Source organism: Hyla sarda, chromosome 1 (genome assembly GCF_029499605.1).
Source record: "Hyla sarda isolate aHylSar1 chromosome 1, aHylSar1.hap1, whole genome shotgun sequence".
Classification (NCBI taxonomy): Eukaryota; Metazoa; Chordata; class Amphibia; order Anura; family Hylidae; genus Hyla; species Hyla sarda.
Genome location: NC_079189.1, coordinates 259,755,146 through 259,772,709, shown reverse-complemented (window position 1 = coordinate 259,772,709; position 17,564 = coordinate 259,755,146). Strand labels below are relative to the sequence as shown.

The following is a 17,564-nucleotide window of genomic DNA, read 5'->3' as shown; positions in this document are numbered from 1 at the left end:
AACTGCACCCGGGATTCCCAGCCAGTCTCCCATGGCGGTACTTACTGGGCCCTAAGCTGGGTAGCAGTCTGCGATCTGACGAGAGCAGGCGCGTTCAGCTTACGATGGCTGTTGACATCTTTACGACTTGTATATTGTGGATTTAAGCATCAATAAATATTTTTATTAATCGGAGAAGAAGGCGGCAACAGAGAAAAATGTCAATGGCACCTTGGATTGCCAGCCAGTCTCCCATGCCGGTATCTGCCGGGCAGCAGTCTGCGGTCTGAGGAGAGCAGGCACGTTCAGGCTTAGGATGGCCGTTGACAGCTTCACACCCTGTATATTGTGGATTTAAGCATCAATAAATCCTTTTCCGAATCGGAGCGGAAGGCGGCAACAGATTAAAATGTCAACTGCACCCGGGATTCCCAGCCAGTTTCCCATGCAGATACTTACCAGGCCCTAAGCTGGGTAGCAGTCTGCGATCTGACGAGAGCAGGCGCGTTCAGCTTAGGATGGCCGTTGACAGCTTCACACTTTGTATACTGTGCATCAATAAATTCTTTTCGGAATCGGAGCGGAAGGCAGCAATAGAGCAAAATGTCAACGGCAACCGGGATTCCCAGCCAGTCTCCCATGCCAGTACGTACCTGGCCCTAAGCTGGGTAGCAGTCTGCGATCTGACGAGAGCAGGAGCGTTCAGCTTAGGACGGTCATTGACAGCTTCATGCTTTTTATACTGTGCATTTAAGCATCAATAAATCCTTTTCGGGATCGGAACGGAAGGCGGCAACAGAGCAAAATGTCAACTGCATCCGGGATTCCCAGCCAGTGTCCCATGCCGGTACTTACCGGGCCCTAAGATCTGTACCAGTCTGCGATCTGACGAGAGCAGGCTCGTTAAGCTTAGGATGGCCGTCGACAGCTTCACACCTTGTATACTGTGGATTTAAGCATCAATAAATTCTTTTCGGAATCGGAGCGGAAGGCAGCAATAGAGCAAAATGTCAACGGCAACCGGGATTCCCAGCCAGTCTCCCATGCCAGTACGTACCTGGCCCTAAGCTGGGTAGCAGTCTGCGATCTGACGAGAGCAGGCAAGTTCAGCTTAGGACGGCCATTGACAGCTTCATGCTTTTTATACTGTGCATTTAAGCATCAATAAATCCTTTTCGGAATCGGAACGGAAGGCGGCAACAGAGCAAAATGTCAACTGCATCCGGGATTCCCAGCCAGTCTCCCATGCCGGTACATACTGGGCCCTAAGCTGCGTAGCAGTCTGCGATCTGACGAGAGCAGGCGCGTTAAGCTTAGGATGGCCGTCGACAGCTTCACACCTTGTATACTGTCGATTTAAGCATCAATAAATTATTTTCGGAATCGGAGCGGAAGGCAGCAATAGAGCAAAATGGCAACGGCACCCGGGATTCCCAGCCAGTCTCCCATGCCAGTACTTACCGGGCCCTAAGTTGGGTAGCAGTCTGCGATCTGACGAGAGCAGGCGTGTTCAGCTTAGGATGGCCGTTGACATCTTTACGCCTTGTATATTGTGGAATTAAGCATCAATAAATATTTTTTTTAATCGGAGAGGAAGGCGGCAACAGAGCAAAATGTCAATAGCACCTTGGATTGCCAGCCAGTCTCCCATGCCCGTACTTGCCGTCAGCAGTCTGCGATCTGACAAGAACATGCACATTCAGCTTAGGATAGCCGTAGACGGCTTCACACACTGTATACTGTGGATTTAAGCATCAATAAATCCTTTTCGGAATCGGAGCGGAAGGTGGCTACAGAGCAAAATGTCAACAACACCTGGGATTCCTAGCCAGTCTCCCATGCTGGTACTTACCGGGCCCTAAGCTGGGTAGCAGTCTGCGATCTGACGAGAGCAGGCGCGTTCAGCTTAGGATGGCCGTTGACTTCTTCACGCCTTGTATACTGTGGATTTAAGCATCAATAAATATTTTTTTTAATCGGAGAGGAAGGCGGCAACAGAGCAAAATGTCAATAGCACCTTGGATTGCCAGCCAGTCTCCCATGCCTGTACTTGCCGGGCAGCAGTCTGCGATCTGACAAGAACAGGAGCATTTAGCTTAGGATAGCCATAGACGGCTTCACACCCTGTATACTGTGGATTTAAGCATCAATAAATCCTTTTCGAAATCGGAGCAAAATGTCTACAGAGCTACAGAGCAAAATGTCAACAACACCTGAGATTCCCAGCCAGTCTCCCATGCTGGTACTTACCGGGCCCTAAGCTGGGTAGCAGTTTGCGATCTGACGAGAGCAGGCGCGTTCAGCTTAGGATGGCCGATGACAGCTTCACGCACTTTATACTGTGCATTTAAGCATCAATAAATCCTTTTCCGAATCGGAGCAGAAGTCGGCAACAGATTAAAATGTCAACTGCACCCGGGATTCCAAGCCAATCTCCCATGCTGGTACTTACCAGGCCCTAAGCTGGGTAGCAGTCTGCGATCTGACGAGAGCAGGCGCGTTCAGCTTAGGATGGCCGTTGACAGCTTCACACTTTGTATACTGTGGATTTAAGCATCAATAAATAATTTTCGGAATCGGAGCAGAAACAGAGTAAAATGTCAACTGCACTCGGGATTCCCAGCCAGTCTCCCATGCTGGTATTTACCAGGCCCGAAGCTGGGTAGCAGTCTGCGATCTGACGAGAACAGGCGCATTCAGCTTAGGATGGCCGTAGACCGCTTCACACTCTGTATACTGTGGATTTAAGCATAAATAAATCCTTTTCGGAATCGGAGCAGAAGGCGGCAACAGAGCAAAATGTCAACGACACCTGGGATTCCCAGCCAGTCTCCCATGCTGGTACTTACCGGGCCCTAAGCTGGGTAGCAGTCTGCAATCTGACGAGAGCAGGCGCGTTCAGCTTAGGATGGCCGTTGACAGCTTCTCGACCTTTATACTGTGCATTTAAGCATCAATAAATCCTTTTTGGAATCGGAACGGAAGGCGGCAACAGAGCAAATTGTCAACTGCACCCGGGATTCCCAGCCAGTCTCCCATGCCGGTACTTACTGGGCCCTAAGATGCGTAGCAGTCTGCGATCTGACGAGAACAGGCGTGTTCAGCTTAGGATGGCCGTTGACATCTTCACGCCTTGTATACTGTGGATTTAAGCATCAATAAATATTTTTTTTAATCGGAGAGGAAGGCGGCAACAGAGCAAAATTTCAATAGCACCTTGGATTGCCAGCCAGTCTCCCATGCCCGTACTTGCCGGGCAGCAGTCTGCGATCTGACAAGAACAGGCGCATTCATCTTAGGATAGCCGTAGAATGCTTCACACCCTGTATACTGTGGATTTAAGCATCAATAAATCCTTTTCGGAATCGGAGCGGAAGGCGGCTACAGAGCAAAATGTCTACAACAACTGGGATTCCCAGCCAGTCTCCCATGCTGGTACTTACCGGGCCCTAAGCTGGGTAGCAGTCTGCGATCTGACCAGAGCTGGCGCGTTTAGCTTAGGATGGCCGTTGACGGCTTCACGCCCTTTATACTAAGCATTTAAGCATCAATAAATCCTTTTCCGAATCGGAGCGGAAGGCGGCAACAGATTAAATTGTCAACGGCACCCGGGATTCCCAGCCAGTCTCCCATGCTGGTACTTACCAGGCCCTAAGCTGGGTATCAGTCTGCGATCTGACGAGAGCAGGCGCGTTCAGCTTAGGATGGCCGTTGACAGCTTCACACTTTGTATACTGTGGATTTAAGCATCAATAAATCCTTTTCGGAATCGGAACGGAACGCGGCAACAGAGCAAAATGTCAACGGCAGCCGGGATTCCCAGCCAGTGTCCCATGCCGGTACTTACCGGTCCCTAAGATCTGTACCAGTTTGGGATCTGACGAGAGCAGGCGCGTTAAACTTAGGATGGCCGTCGACAGCTTCACACCTTGTATACTGTGGATTTAAGCATCAATAAATTATTTTCGGAATCGGAACGGAAGGCGGCAACAGAGCAAAATGTCAACGGCAGCCTAGATTCCCAGCCAGTGTCCCATGCCGGTACTTACCGGGCCCTAAGATCTGTACCAGTCTGCGATCTGACGAGAGCAGGCGCGTTAAGCTTAGGATGGCCGTCGACAGCTTCACACCTTGTATACTGTGGATTTAAGCATCAATAAATTCTTTTCGGAATCGGAGCGGAAGGCAGCAATAGAGCAAGATGTCAATGGCAACCGTGATTCCCAGCCAGTCTCCCATGCCAGTACTTACCGGGCCCTAAGCTGGGTAGCAGTCTGCGATCTGACAAGAGCAGGCGCGTTCAGCTTAGGATGGCCTTTGACAGCTTCGTGTTTTTTATACTGTGCATTTAAGCATCAATAAATCCTTTTCGGAATCGGAACAGAAAGCGGCAACAGAGCAAAATGTCAACTGCACCCGGGATTCCCAGCCAGTCTCCCATGCCGGTACTTACTAAACCCTAAGCTGCGTAGCAGTCTGCAATCTGACGAGAGCAGGCGCGTTCAGCTTAGGATGGCCGTTGACATCTTCAAGACTTGGATACTGTGGATTTAAGCATCAATAAATATTTTTTTTAATCGGAGAGGAAGGCGGCAATAGAGCAAAATGTCAATAGCACCTTGGATTGCCAGCCAGTCTCCCATGCCCGTACTTGCCGGGCAGCAGTCTGCGATCTGACAAGAACAGGCGCATTCAGCTTAGAATAGCCTTAGACGGCTTCACACCCTGTATACTGTGGATTTAAGCATCAATAAATCCTTTTCGAAATCGGAGCAAAATGTCTACAGAGCTACAGAGCAAAATGTCAACAACACCTGAGATTCCCAGCCAGTCTCCCATGCTGGTATTTACCAGGCCCTAAGCTGGGTAGCAGTCTGCGATCTGACGAGAGCAGGCGCATTCAGCTTAGAATGGCCGTTGACAGCTTCACACCCTTTATACTGTGCATTTAAGCATCAATAAATCCTTTTCCGAATCGGAGCGGAAGGCGGCAACAGAGCAAAATGTCAACGGCAGCCGGGATTCCCAGCCAGTGTCCCATGCCGGTACTTACCGGGCCCTAAGATCTGTACCAGTCTGCGATCTGACGAGAGCAGGCGCGTTAAGCTTAGGATGGCCGTCGACAGCTTCACACCTTGTATACTGTGGATTTAAGCATCAATAAATATTTTTTTTAAATCGGAGAGGAAGGCGGCAACAGAGCAAAATGACAATAGCACCTTGGATTGCCAGCCAGTCTCCCATGCCCGTACTTGCCGGGCAGCAGTCTGCGATCTGACAAGAACAGGCGCATTCAGCTTAGGATAGCCGTAGACGGCTTCACACCCTGTATATTGTGGGTTTAAGCATCAATAAATCCTTTTCGGAATCGGAGCAAAATGTCTACAGAGCTACAGAGCAAAATGTCAACAACACCTGAGATTCCCAGCCAGTCTCCCATGCTGGTACTTACCAGGCCCTAAGCTGGGTAAAAGTCTGCGATCTGACGAGAGCAGGCGCGTTAAGCTTAGGATGGCCGTCGACAGCTTCACACCTTGTATACTGTGGATTTAAGCATCAATAAATTATTTTCGGAATCGGAGCGGAAGGCAGCAATAGAGCAAAATGTCAACGGCAACCGGGTTTCCCAGCCAGTCTCCCATGCTGGTACTTACCAGGCCCGAAGCTGGGTAGCAGCCTGCGATCTGACGAGAACAAGCGCATTCAGCTTAGGATGGCCGTAGACATCTTCACATCCTGTATACTGTATACTGTGGATTTAAGCATCAATAAATCCTTTTCGGAATCGGAGCGGAAGGCGGCAACAGAGCAAAATGTCAACGACACCTGGGATTCCCAGCCAGTCTCCCATGCTGGTACTTACCGGGCCCTAAGCTGGGTAGCAGTCTGCGATCTGACGAGAGCAGGCGCGTTCAGCTTAGGATGGCCGTTTACAGCTTCTCGCCCTTTATACTGTGCATTTAAGCATCAATAAATCCTTTTCGGAATCGGAACGGAAGGAGGCAACAGAGCAAAATGTCAACGGTAGTCGTGATTCCCAGCCAGTCTCCCATGCCAATACTTACCGGGCACTAAGCTGGGTAGCAGTCTGCGATCTGACGAGAGGAGGCGCGTTCAGCTTAGGATGGCCATTGACAAATGCATGCTTTTTATACTGTGCATTTAAGCATCAATAAATCCTTTTCGGAATCGGAACGGAAGGCGGCAACAGAGCAAAATGTCAACTGCACCCGGGATTCCCAGCCAGTCTCCCATGCCGGTACTTACTGGGCCCTAAGCGGCGTAGCAGTCTGCGATCTGACGAGAGCAGGCGCGTTCAGCTTAGGATGGCCGTTGACATCTTCACGCCTTGTATACTGTAGATTTAAGCATCAATAAATATTTTTTTTAATCGGAGAGGAAGGCGGCAACAGAGCAAAATGTGAATAGCACCTTGGATTGCCAGCCAGTCTCCCATGCCCGTACTTGCCGGGCAGCAGTCTGCGATCTGACAAAAACAGGCGCATTCAGCTTAGGATAGCCGTAGACGGCTTCACACCCTGTATACTGTGGATTTAAGCATCAATAAATCCTTTTCGGATTCGAAGCAAAATGTCTACAGAGCTACAGAGCAAAATGTCAACAACACCTGAGATTCCCAGCCAGTCTCCTATGCTGGTACTTACCGGGCCCTAAGCTGGGTAGCAGTCTGCGATCTGACGAGAGCAGGCGCGTTCAGCTTAGGATGGCCGTTGACAGCTTCACACTTTGTATACTGTGCATTTAAGCATCAATAAATCCTTTTCCGAATCGGAGCGGAAGGCGGCAACAGATTAAAATGTCAACTGCACCCGGGATTCCCAGCCAGTCTCCCATGCTGGTACTTACCAGGCCCTAAGCTGGGTAGCAGTCTGCGATCTGACGAGAGCAGGCGCGTTCAGCTTAGGATGGCCGTTGACAGCTTCACACTTTGTATACTGTGCATTTAAGCATCAATAAATCCTTTTCGGAATTGGAACGGAAGGCGGCAACAGAGCAAAATGTCAACTGCACCCGGGATTCCCAGCCAGTCTCCCATGCTGGTACTTACTGGGCCCTAAGCTGGGTAGCAGTCTGCGATCTGACGAGAGCAGGCGCGTTCAGCTTAGGATGGCCATTGACATCTTTATGCCTTGTATATTGTGGATTTAAGCATCAATAAATATTTTTATTAATCGGAGAGGAAGGCGGCAACAGAGCAAAATGTCAATGGCACCTTGGATTGCCAGCCAGTCTCCCATGCCGGTAACTGCCGGGCAGCAGTCTGCGATCTGAGGAGAGCAGGCACGTTCAGGCTTAGGATGGCCGTTGACAGCTTCACACCCTGTATATTGTGGATTTAAGCATTAATAAATCCTTTTCCGAATCGGAGCGGAAGGCGGCAACAGATTAAAATGTCAACTGCACCCGGGATTCCCAGCCAGTCTCCCATGCTGGTACTTACCAGGCCCTAAGCTGGGTAGCAGTCTGCGATCTGACGAGAGCAGGCGCGTTCAGCTTAGGATGGCCGTTGACAGTTTCACGCTTTGTATACTGTGGATTTAAGCATCAATAAATAATTTTCGGAATCGGAGCAGAAACAGAGCAAAATGTCAACTGCAACTGGGATTCCCAGCCAGTCTCCCATGCTGGTACTTACTGGGCCCTAAGCTGGGTAGCAGTCTGCGATCTGACTAGAGCAGGCGCGTTCAGCTTAGGACAGCCGTTGACATCTTCCCGCCTTGTATATTGTGGATTTAAGCATCAATAAATATTTTTATTAATCGGAGAGGAAGGCGGCAACGGAGCAAAATGTCAATGGCACCTTGGATTGCCAGCCAGTCTCCCATGCCGGTAACTGCCAGGCAGCAGTCTGCGATCTGAGGAGAGCAGGCACGTTCAGGCTTAGGATGGCCGTTGACAGCTTCACACCCTGTATATTGTGGATTGTGGATTTAAGCATCAATAAATCCTTTTCCGAATCGGAGCAGAAGGCGGCAACAGATTAAATTGTCAACTGCACCCGGGATTCCCAGCCAGTCTCCCATGCTGGTACTTACCAGGCCCGAAGCTGGGTAGCAGTCTGCGATCTGACGAGAACAGGCGCATTCAGCTTCGGATGGCCGTAGACAACTTCACACCCTGTATACTGTGGATTTAAGCATTAATAAATCCTTTTTGGAATCGGAGCGGAAGGCGGCAACAGAGCAAAATGTTAACAACACCTGGGATTCCCAGCCAGTCTCCCATGCTAGTACTTACCGGGCCCCAAGCTGAGTAGCAGTCTGCGATCAGACGAGAGCAGGCGCGTTCAGCTTAGGACGGCCGTTGACAGCTTCTCGCTCTTTATACTGTGCATTTAAGCATCAATAAATCCTTTTCGGAATCGGAACGGAAGCGGCAACAGAGCAAAATGTCAACGGCAGCCGGGATTCCCAGCCAGTGTCCCATGCCGGTACTTACCAGGCCCTAAGATCTGTACCAGTCTGCGATCTGACGAGAGCAGGCGCGTTAAGCTTGGGATGGCCGTCGACAGCTTCACACCTTGTATACTGTGGATTTAAGCATCAATAAATTATTTTCGGAATCGGAGCGGAAGGCAGCAATAGACCAAAATGTCAACGCACCCGGGATTCCCAGCCAGTCTCCCATGCCAGTACTTACCGGGCCCTAAGTTGGGTAGCAGTCTGCAATCTGACGAGAGCAGGCGCGTTCAGCTTAGGATGGCCGTTGACATCTTCACGCCTTGTATATTGTGGATTTAAGCATCAATAAATATTTTTATTATTCGGAGAAGAAGGCGGCAACAGAGCAAACTGTCAATGGCACCTTGGATTGCCAGCCAGTCTCCCATGCCTGTATCTGCCGGGCAGCAGTCTGCGATCTGACGAGAGCAGGCGCGTTCAGCTTAGGATGGCCGTTGACAGTTTCACGCTTTGTATACTGTGGATTTGAGCATCAATAAATAATTTTCGGAATCGGAGCAGAAACAGATTAAAATGTCAACTGCACCCGGGATTCCCAGCCAGTCTCCCATGCTGGTACTTACCAGGCCCTAAGCTGGGTAGCAGTCTGCGATCTGACGAGAGCAGGCGCGTTCAGCTTAGGATGGCCGTTGACAGCTTCACACTTTGTATACTGTGGACTTAAGCATCAATAAATAATTTTCGGAATCGGAGCAGAAACAGAGCAAAATGTCAACTGCACTTGGGATTCCCAGCCAGTTTCCCATGCTGGTACCTACTGGGCCCGAAGCTGGGTAGCAGTCTGCGATCTGACAAGAACAGGCGCATTCAGCTCAGGATGGCCGTAGACATCTTCACACCCTATATACTGTGGATTTAAGCATCAATAAATCCTTTTCGGAATCGGAGCGTAAGGCGGCAACAGAGCAAAATGTCAACGACACCTGGGATTCCCAGCCAGTCTCCCATGCTGGTACTTACCGGGCCGTAAACTGGGTAGCAGTCTGCGATCTGACAAGAGCAGGCGCGTTCAGCTTAGGATGGCCGTTGACAGCTTTTCGCCCTTTATACTGTGCATTTAAGCATCAATAAATCCTTTTCGAAATCTGAACGGAAGGCGGAAAATAGCAAAATGTCAACGGCAGCCGGGACTCCCAGCCAGTCTCCCATGCCGGTACTTACCGGGCCCTAAGATCTGTACCAGTCTGCGATCTGACGAGAGCAGGCGCGTTAAGCTTAGGATGGCCGTCGACAGCTTCACACCTTGTATACTGTGGATTTAAGCATCAATAAATTATTTTCGGAATCGGAGCGGAAGGCAGCAATAGAGCAAAATGTCAACGGCACTCGGGATTCCCAGGCAGTCTCCCACGCCAGTACTTACTGGGCCCTAAGCTGGGTAGCAGTCTGTGATCTGACGAGAGCAGGCGCGTTCAGCTTAGGATGGCCATTGACAGCTTCATGCTTTTTATACTGTGCATTTAAGCATCAATAAATCCTTTTCGGAATCAGAGAGGAAGGCGGCAACAGAGCAAAATGTCAATAGCCGGGCAGCAGTCTGCGATCTGACAAGAACAGGCACATTCAGCTTAGGATAGCCATAGACGGCTTCACACCCTGTATACTGTGGATTTAAGCATCAATAAATCCTTTTCGGAATCGGAGCGGAAGGCGGCTACAGAGCAAAATGTCAACAACACCTGGGATTCCCAGCCAATCTGCCATGCTGGTACTTACCAGGCCCTAAGTTGGATAGCAGTCTGCGATCTGACGAGAGCAGGCGCGTTCAGCTTAGGATGGCAGTTGACAGCTTCACACCCTTTATACTGTGCATTTAAGCATCAAGAAATCATTTTCCGAATTGGAGCGGAAGGCGGCAACAGAGCAAAATGTCAACTGCACCCGGGATTCCCAGCCAGTCTCCCATGTCGGTACTTACTGGGCCCTAAGCTGGGTAGCAGTCTGCGATCTGACGAGAGCAGGCGCGTTCAGCTTAGGATGGCTGTTGACATCTTTATGCCTTGTATATTGTGGATTTAAGCATCAATAAATATTTTTATTAATCAGAGAAGAAGGCGGCAACAGAGCAAAATGTCAATGGCACCTTGGATTGCCAGCCAGTCTCCCATGCCGGTATCTGCCGGGCAGCAGTCTGCGATCTGAGGAGAGCAGGCAAGTTCAGGCTTAGGATGGCCGTTGACAGCTTCACACGCTGTATATCGTGGATTTAAGCATCAATAAATCCTTTTCCGAATCGGAGCGGAAGGCGGCAACAGATTAAAATGTCAATTGCACCTGGGATTCACGGCCAGTCTCCCATGCTGGTACTTACCAGGCCCTAAGCTGGGTAGCAGTCTGCGATCTGACGAGAGCAGGCGCGTTCAGCTTAGGATGGCAGTTGACAGCTTCACACCCTTTATACTGTGCATTTAAGCATCAATAAATCATTTTCCGAATCGGAGCGGAAGGCGGCAACAGAGCAAAATGTCAACTGCACCCGGGATTCCCAGCCAGTCTCCCATGCCGGTACTTACTGGGCCCTAAGCTTGGTAGCAGTCTGCGATCTGACGAGAGCAGGCGCGTTCAGCTTAGGATGGCCATTGACATCTTCACGCCTTGTATATTGTGGATTTAAGCATCAATAAATATTTTTATTAATCGGCGAGGAAGGCGGCAACAGAGCAAAATGTCAATTGCACCTTGGATTGCCAGCCAGTCTCCCATGCCTGTATCTGCCAGGCAGCAGTCTGCGATCTGAGGAGAGCAGGCACGTTCAGGCTTCGGATGGCCATAGACAGCTTCACACGCTGTATATTGTGGATTTAAGCATCAATAAATCCTTTTCCGAATCGGAGCGGAAGGCGCCAACAGATTAAAATGTCAACTGCACCCGGGATTCCCAGCCTGTCTCCGATGCTGGTACTTACCAGGCCCTAAGCTGGGTAGCAGTCTGCGATCTGACGAGAGCAGGGGTGTTAAGCTTAGGATGGCCGTTGACAGCTTCACACTTTGTATACTGTGGATTTAAGCATCAATAAATAATTTTCGAAATCGGAGCAGAAACAGAGCAAAATGTCAACTGCACTTGGGATTCCCAGCCAGTTTCCCATGCTGGTACCTACTGGGCCCGAAGCTGGGTAGCAGTATGCGATCTGACAAGAACAGGCGCATTCAGCTCAGGATGGCCGTAGACATCTTCACACCCTATATACTGTGGATTTAAGCATCAATAAATCCTTTTCGGAATCGGAGCGTAAGGCGGCAACAGAGCAAAATGTCAACGACACCTGGGATTCCCAGCCAGTCTCCCATGCTGGTACTTACCGGGCCGTAAACTGGGTAGCAGTCTGCGATCTGACGAGAGCAGGCGCGTTCAGCTTAGGATGGCCGTTGATAGCTTTTCGCCCTTTATACTGTGCATTTAAGCATCAATAAATCCTTTTCGGAATCGGAACGGAAGGCGGCAAAATAGCAAAATGTCAACGGCAGCCGGGATTCCCAGCCAGTCTCCCATGCCGGTACTTACCGGGCCCTAAGATCTGTACCAGTCTGCGAGCTGACGAGAGCAGGCGCGTTAAGCTTAGGATGGCCGTCGACAGCTTCACACCTTGTATACTGTGGATTTAAGCATCAATAAATTATTTTCGGAATCGGAGCGGAAGGCAGCAATAGAGCAAAATGTCAACGGCACCCGGGATTCCCAGGCAGTCTCCCACGCCAGTACTTACCGGGCCCTAAGCTGGGTAGCAGTCTGTGATCTGATGAGAGCAGGCGCGTTCAGCTTAGGATTGCCATTGACAGCTTCATGCTTTTTATACTGTGCATTTAAGCATCAATAAATCCTTTTCGGAATCAGAGAGGAAGGCGGCAACAGAGCAAAATGTCAATAGCCGGGCAGCAGTCTGCGATCTGACAAGAACAGGCACATTCAGCTTAGGATAGCCATAGACGGCTTCACACCCTGTATACTGTGGATTTAAGCATCAATAAATCCTTTTCGGAATCGGAGCGGAAGGCGGCTACAGAGCAAAATGTCAACAACACCTGGGATTCCCAGCCAGTCTCCCATGCTGGTACTTACCAGGCCCTAAGCTGGGTAGCAGTCTGCGATCTGACGAGAGCAGGCGCGTTCAGCTTAGGATGGCCGTTGACAGCTTCATACCCTGTATATTGTTGATTTAAGCATCAATAAATCCTTTTCCGAATCGGAGCGGAAGGCGGCAACAGATTAAAATGTCAACTGCACCCGGGATTCACGGCAAGTCTCCCATGCTGGTACTTACCAGGCCCTAAGCTGGGTAGCAGTCTGCGATCTGACGAGAGCAGGCGCGTTCAGCTTAGGATGGCCGTTGACAGCTTCACACTTTGTATACTGTGGATTTAAGCATCAACAAATAATTTTCGGAATCGGAGCAGAAACAGAGCAAAATGTCAACTGTTCTCGGGATTCCCAGCCAGTCTCCCATGCTGGTACTTACCAGGCCTGAAGCTGGGTAGCAGTCTGCGATCTGACAAGAACAGGCACATTCAGCTCAGGATGGCCGTAGACATTTTCACACCCTATATACTGTGGATTTAAGCATCAATAAATCCTTTTCGGATTCGGAGCGGAAGGCGGCAACAAAGCAAAACGTCCACGAAACCTGGGATTCCCAGTTAGTCTCTCATGCTGGTACTTACCGGGCCCTAAGCTGGGTAGCAGTCTGCGATCTGGCGAGAGCAGGCGCGTTCACCTTAGGATGGCCATTGACAGCTTCTCGCCCTTTATACTGTGCATTTAAGCATCAATAAATCCTTTTTGGAATCGGAACGAAAGGCGGCAACAGAGGAAAATGTCTACAGAGCTACACGTCAACAACACCTGAGATTCCCAGCCAGTCTCCCATGCTGGTACTTACCGGGCCCTAAGCTGGGTAGCAGTCTGCGATCTGACGAGAGCAGGCGCATTCAGCTTAGGATGGCCGTTGACAGCTTCTCGCCCTTTATACTGTGCATTTAAGCATCAATTAATCCTTTTCGGAATCGGAACCGGAACGGAAGGCGGCAACAGAGCAAAATGTCAACGGCAGCCAGGATTCCCAGCCAGTGTCCCATGCCGGTACTTACCGGGCCCCAAGATCTGTACCAGTCTGCGATCTGACGAGAGCAGGCGCGTTCAGCTTAGGATGGCCATTGACAGCTTCATGCTTTTTATACTGTGCATTTAAGCATCAATAAATCCTTTTCGGATTCGGAACGAAAGGCGGCAACAGAGCAAAATGTCAACTGCACCCGGGATTCCCAGCCAGTCTCCCATGCCGGTACTTACTGGGCCCTAAGCTGCGTAGCAGTCTGCGATTTGACGAGAGCAGGCGCGTTCAGCTTAGGATGGCCGTTGACATCTTCACGCCTTGTATACTGTGGATTTAAGCATCAATAAATATTTTTTTTAATCGGAGAGGAAGGCGGCAACAGAGCAAAATATCAATAGCACCTTGGATTGCCAGCCAGTCTCCCATGCCCGTACTTGCCGGGCAGCAGTCTGCGATCTGACAAGAACAGGCGCATTCAGCTTAGGATAGCCGTAGATGGCTTCACACCCTGTATACTGTGGATTTAAGCATCAATAAAGCATCCTTTTCGAAATTGGAGCAAAATGTCTACAGAGCTACAGAGCTAAATTTCAACAACCCCTGAGATTCCCAGCCAGTCTCCCATGCTGTTACATACCGGGCCGTAAGCTAGGTAGCAGTCTGCGATCTGACGAGAGCAGGCGCGTTCAGTTTAGGATGGCCATTGACAGCTTCATGCTTTTTTTACTGTGCATTTAAGCATCAATAAATCCTTTTCGGAATCGGAACGGAAGGCGGCAACAGAGCAAAAGGTCAAATGCACCCGGGATTCCCAGCCAGTCTCCCATGCCGGTACTTACTGGGCCCTAAGCTGCGTAGCAGTCTGCGATTTGACGAGAGCAGGCGCGTTCAGCTTAGGATGGCCGTTGACATCTTCACGCCTTGTATACTGTGGATTTAAGCATCAATAAATATTTTTTTTAATCGGAGAGGAAGGCGGCAACAGAGCAAAATGTCAATAGCACCTTGGATTGCCAGCCAGTCTCCCATGCCTGTACTTGCCGGGCAGCAGTCTGCGATCTGACAAGAACAGGCGCATTTAGCTTAGGATAGCCGTAGACGGCTTCACACCCTGTATACTGTGGATTTAAGCATCAATAAATCCTTTTCGAAATCGGAGCAAAATGTCTACAGAGCTACAGAGCAAAATGTCAACAACACCTGAGATTCCCAGCCAGTCTCCCATGCTGGTACTTACCGGGCCCTAAGCTGGGTAGCAGTTTGCGATCTGACGAGAGCAGGCGCGTTCAGCTTAGGATGGCCGATGACAGCTTCATGCACTTTATACTGTGCATTTAAGCATCAATAAATCCTTTTCCGAATCGGAGCAGAAGTCGGCAACAGATTAAAATGTCAACTGCACCCGGGATTCCCAGCCATTCTCCCATGCTGGTACTTTCCAGGCCCTAAGCTGGGTAGCAGTCTGCGATCTGACGAGAGCAGGCGCGTTCAGCTTAGGATGGCCGTTGACAGCTTCACACTTTGTATACTGTGGATTTAAGCATCAATAAATAATTTTCGGAATCGGAGCAGAAACAGAGTAAAATGTCAACTGCACCCGGGATTCCCAGCCAGTCTCCCATGCTGGTATTTACCAGGCCCGAAGCTGGGTAGCAGTCTGCGATCTGACGAGAACAGGCGCATTCAGCTTAGGATGGCCGTAGACCACTTCACACTCTGTATACTGTGGATACTGTGGATTTAAGCATAAATAAATCCTTTTCGGACTCGGAGCAGAAGGCGGCAACAGAGCAAAATGTCAACGGCAGCCGGGATTCCCAGCCAGTGTCCCATGCCGGTACTTACCGGGCCCTAAGATCTGTACCAGTCTGCGATCTGACGAGAGCAGGCGCGTTAAGCTTAGGATGGCCGTCGACAGCTTCACACCTTGTATACTGTGGATTTAAGCATCAATAATTCTTTTCGGAATTAGAGCAATAGAGCAAAATGTCAACGGCAACCGGGATTCCCAGCCAGTCTCCCATGCCAGTACTTACCGGGCCCTAAGCTGGGTAGCAGTCTGCACTCTGACGAAAGCAGGCCCTTTCAGCTTAGGATGGCCATTAACAGCTTCATGCTTTTTATACTGTGCATTTAAGCATCAATAAATCCTTTTCGGAATCGGAACGGAAGGCGGCAACAGAGCAAAATGTCAACTGCACCCGGGATTCCCAGCCAGTCTCCCATGCCGGTACTTACTGGGCCCTAAGCTGGGTAGCAGTCTGCGATCTGATGAGAGCAGGCGCGTTCAGCTTAGGATGGCCGTTGACATTTTCACGCCTTGTATATTGTGGATTTAAGCATCAATAAATATTTTTATTAATCGGAGAGGAAGGCGGCAACAGAGCAAAATGTCAATGGCACCTTGGTTTGCCAGCCAGTCTCCCATGCCGGTAACTGCCGGGCAGCAGTCTGCGATCTGAGGAGAACAAGCACGTTCAGGCTTAGGATGGCCGTTGACAGCTTCACACCCTGTATATTGTGGATTTAAGCATCAATAAATCCTTTTCCGAATCGGAGCGGAAGGCGGCAACAGATTAAAATGTCAACTGCACACGGGATTCCCAGCCAGTCTCCCATGCTGGTACTTACCAGGCCCTAAGCTGGGTAACAGTCTGCGATCTGACGAGAGCAGGCGCGTTCAGCTTAGGATGGCCGTTGACAGCTTCACACTTTGTATACTGTGGATTTAAGCATCAATAAATTATTTTCGGAATCGGAGCAGAAACAGAGCAAAATGTAAACTGCACCCGGGATTCCCAGCCAGTCTCCCATGCTGGTACTTACCAGGCCCGAAGCTGGGTAGCAGTCTGCGATCTGACGAGAGCAGGCGCGTTCAGCTTAGGATGGCCGTTGACAGCTTTTTGCTTGTTATACTGTGCATTTAAGCATCAATAAATCCTTTTCGGAATCGGAACGGAAGGCGGCAACAGAGCAAAATGTCAACGGCAGCCGGGATTCCCAGCCAGTCTCCCATGCCGGTACTTACCGGGCACTAAGATCTGTACCAGTCTGCGATCTGACAAGAGCAGGCGCGTTAAGCTTAGGATGGCCGTCGACAGCTTCACACCTTGTATACTGTGGATTTAAGCATCAATAAATTCTTTTCGGAATCGGAGCGGAAGTCGTCAACAGAGCAAAATGTTAACGACACCTGGGATTCCCAGCCAGTCTCCCATGCTGGTACTTACCGGGCCCTAAGCTGGGTAGCAGTCTGCGATCTGACCAGAGCTGGCGCGTTCAGCTTAGGATGGCCGTTGACAGCTTCACACTTTGTATACTGTGCATTTAAGCATCAATAAATCCTTTTCGGAATCGGAACGGAAGGCGGCAACAGAGCAAAATGTCAACGGCAACCGGCATTCCCAGCCAGTGTCCCATGCCGGTACTTACCGGGCCCTAAGATCTGTACCAGTCTGCGATCTGACGAGAGCAGGCGCGTTAAGCTTAGGATGGCCGTCGAAAGCTTCACACCTTGTATACTGTGGATTTAAGCATCAATAAATTATTTTCGGAATCGGAGCGGAAGTCAGCAATAGAGCAAGATGTCAACGGCAACCGGGATTCCCAGACAGTCTCCCATGCTGGTACTTACCAGGCCCTAAGCTGGGTAGCAGTCTGCGATCTGACGTGAGCAAGCGCGTTCAGCTTAGGATGGCCGTTGACAGCTTCACACTTTGTATACTGTGGATTTAAGCATCAATAAATAATTTTCGGAAACTGAACAGAAACAGAGCAAAATGTCAACTGCACCCGGGATTCCCAGCCAGTCTCTCTTGCTGGTACTTACCAGGCCCGAAGCTGGGTAGCAGTGTGCGATCTGAAGAGAACAGGCGCATTCAGCTTTGGATGGCCGTAGACCTCTTCACACCCTGTATACTGTGGATTTAAGCATTAATAAATCCTTTTCGGAATCGGAGCGGAAGGTAGCAACAGAGCAAAATGTCAATGACACTTGGGATTCCAAGCCAGTCTCCCATGCTGGTACTTACCGGGCCCTAAGCTGGGTATC

General features: G+C 49.9%; 12 pseudogenes; all 12 read right to left on the bottom strand.

The window, feature by feature from the left end:
* Positions 1-1,782: 1,782 nt before the first annotated feature.
* LOC130352027 (5S ribosomal RNA) lies at positions 1,783-1,902 on the bottom strand (annotated as a pseudogene).
* An 877-nt stretch (positions 1,903-2,779) lies between these two features.
* Positions 2,780-2,899, bottom strand: LOC130352349 (5S ribosomal RNA; annotated as a pseudogene).
* A 676-nt stretch (positions 2,900-3,575) lies between these two features.
* Positions 3,576-3,695, bottom strand: LOC130316748 (5S ribosomal RNA; annotated as a pseudogene).
* A 2,098-nt stretch (positions 3,696-5,793) lies between these two features.
* On the bottom strand, positions 5,794-5,913 carry LOC130352246 (5S ribosomal RNA; annotated as a pseudogene).
* Positions 5,914-6,595: 682 nt separating this feature from the next.
* LOC130323892 (5S ribosomal RNA) lies at positions 6,596-6,715 on the bottom strand (annotated as a pseudogene).
* Positions 6,716-6,797: 82 nt separating this feature from the next.
* LOC130351172 (5S ribosomal RNA) lies at positions 6,798-6,917 on the bottom strand (annotated as a pseudogene).
* A 475-nt stretch (positions 6,918-7,392) lies between these two features.
* Positions 7,393-7,512, bottom strand: LOC130351161 (5S ribosomal RNA; annotated as a pseudogene).
* A 1,464-nt stretch (positions 7,513-8,976) lies between these two features.
* Positions 8,977-9,096, bottom strand: LOC130351139 (5S ribosomal RNA; annotated as a pseudogene).
* Positions 9,097-12,120: 3,024 nt separating this feature from the next.
* LOC130346973 (5S ribosomal RNA) lies at positions 12,121-12,240 on the bottom strand (annotated as a pseudogene).
* Positions 12,241-12,473: 233 nt separating this feature from the next.
* On the bottom strand, positions 12,474-12,593 carry LOC130315409 (5S ribosomal RNA; annotated as a pseudogene).
* A 697-nt stretch (positions 12,594-13,290) lies between these two features.
* Positions 13,291-13,410, bottom strand: LOC130347140 (5S ribosomal RNA; annotated as a pseudogene).
* A 3,688-nt stretch (positions 13,411-17,098) lies between these two features.
* Positions 17,099-17,218, bottom strand: LOC130323848 (5S ribosomal RNA; annotated as a pseudogene).
* Positions 17,219-17,564: the final 346 nt, after the last annotated feature.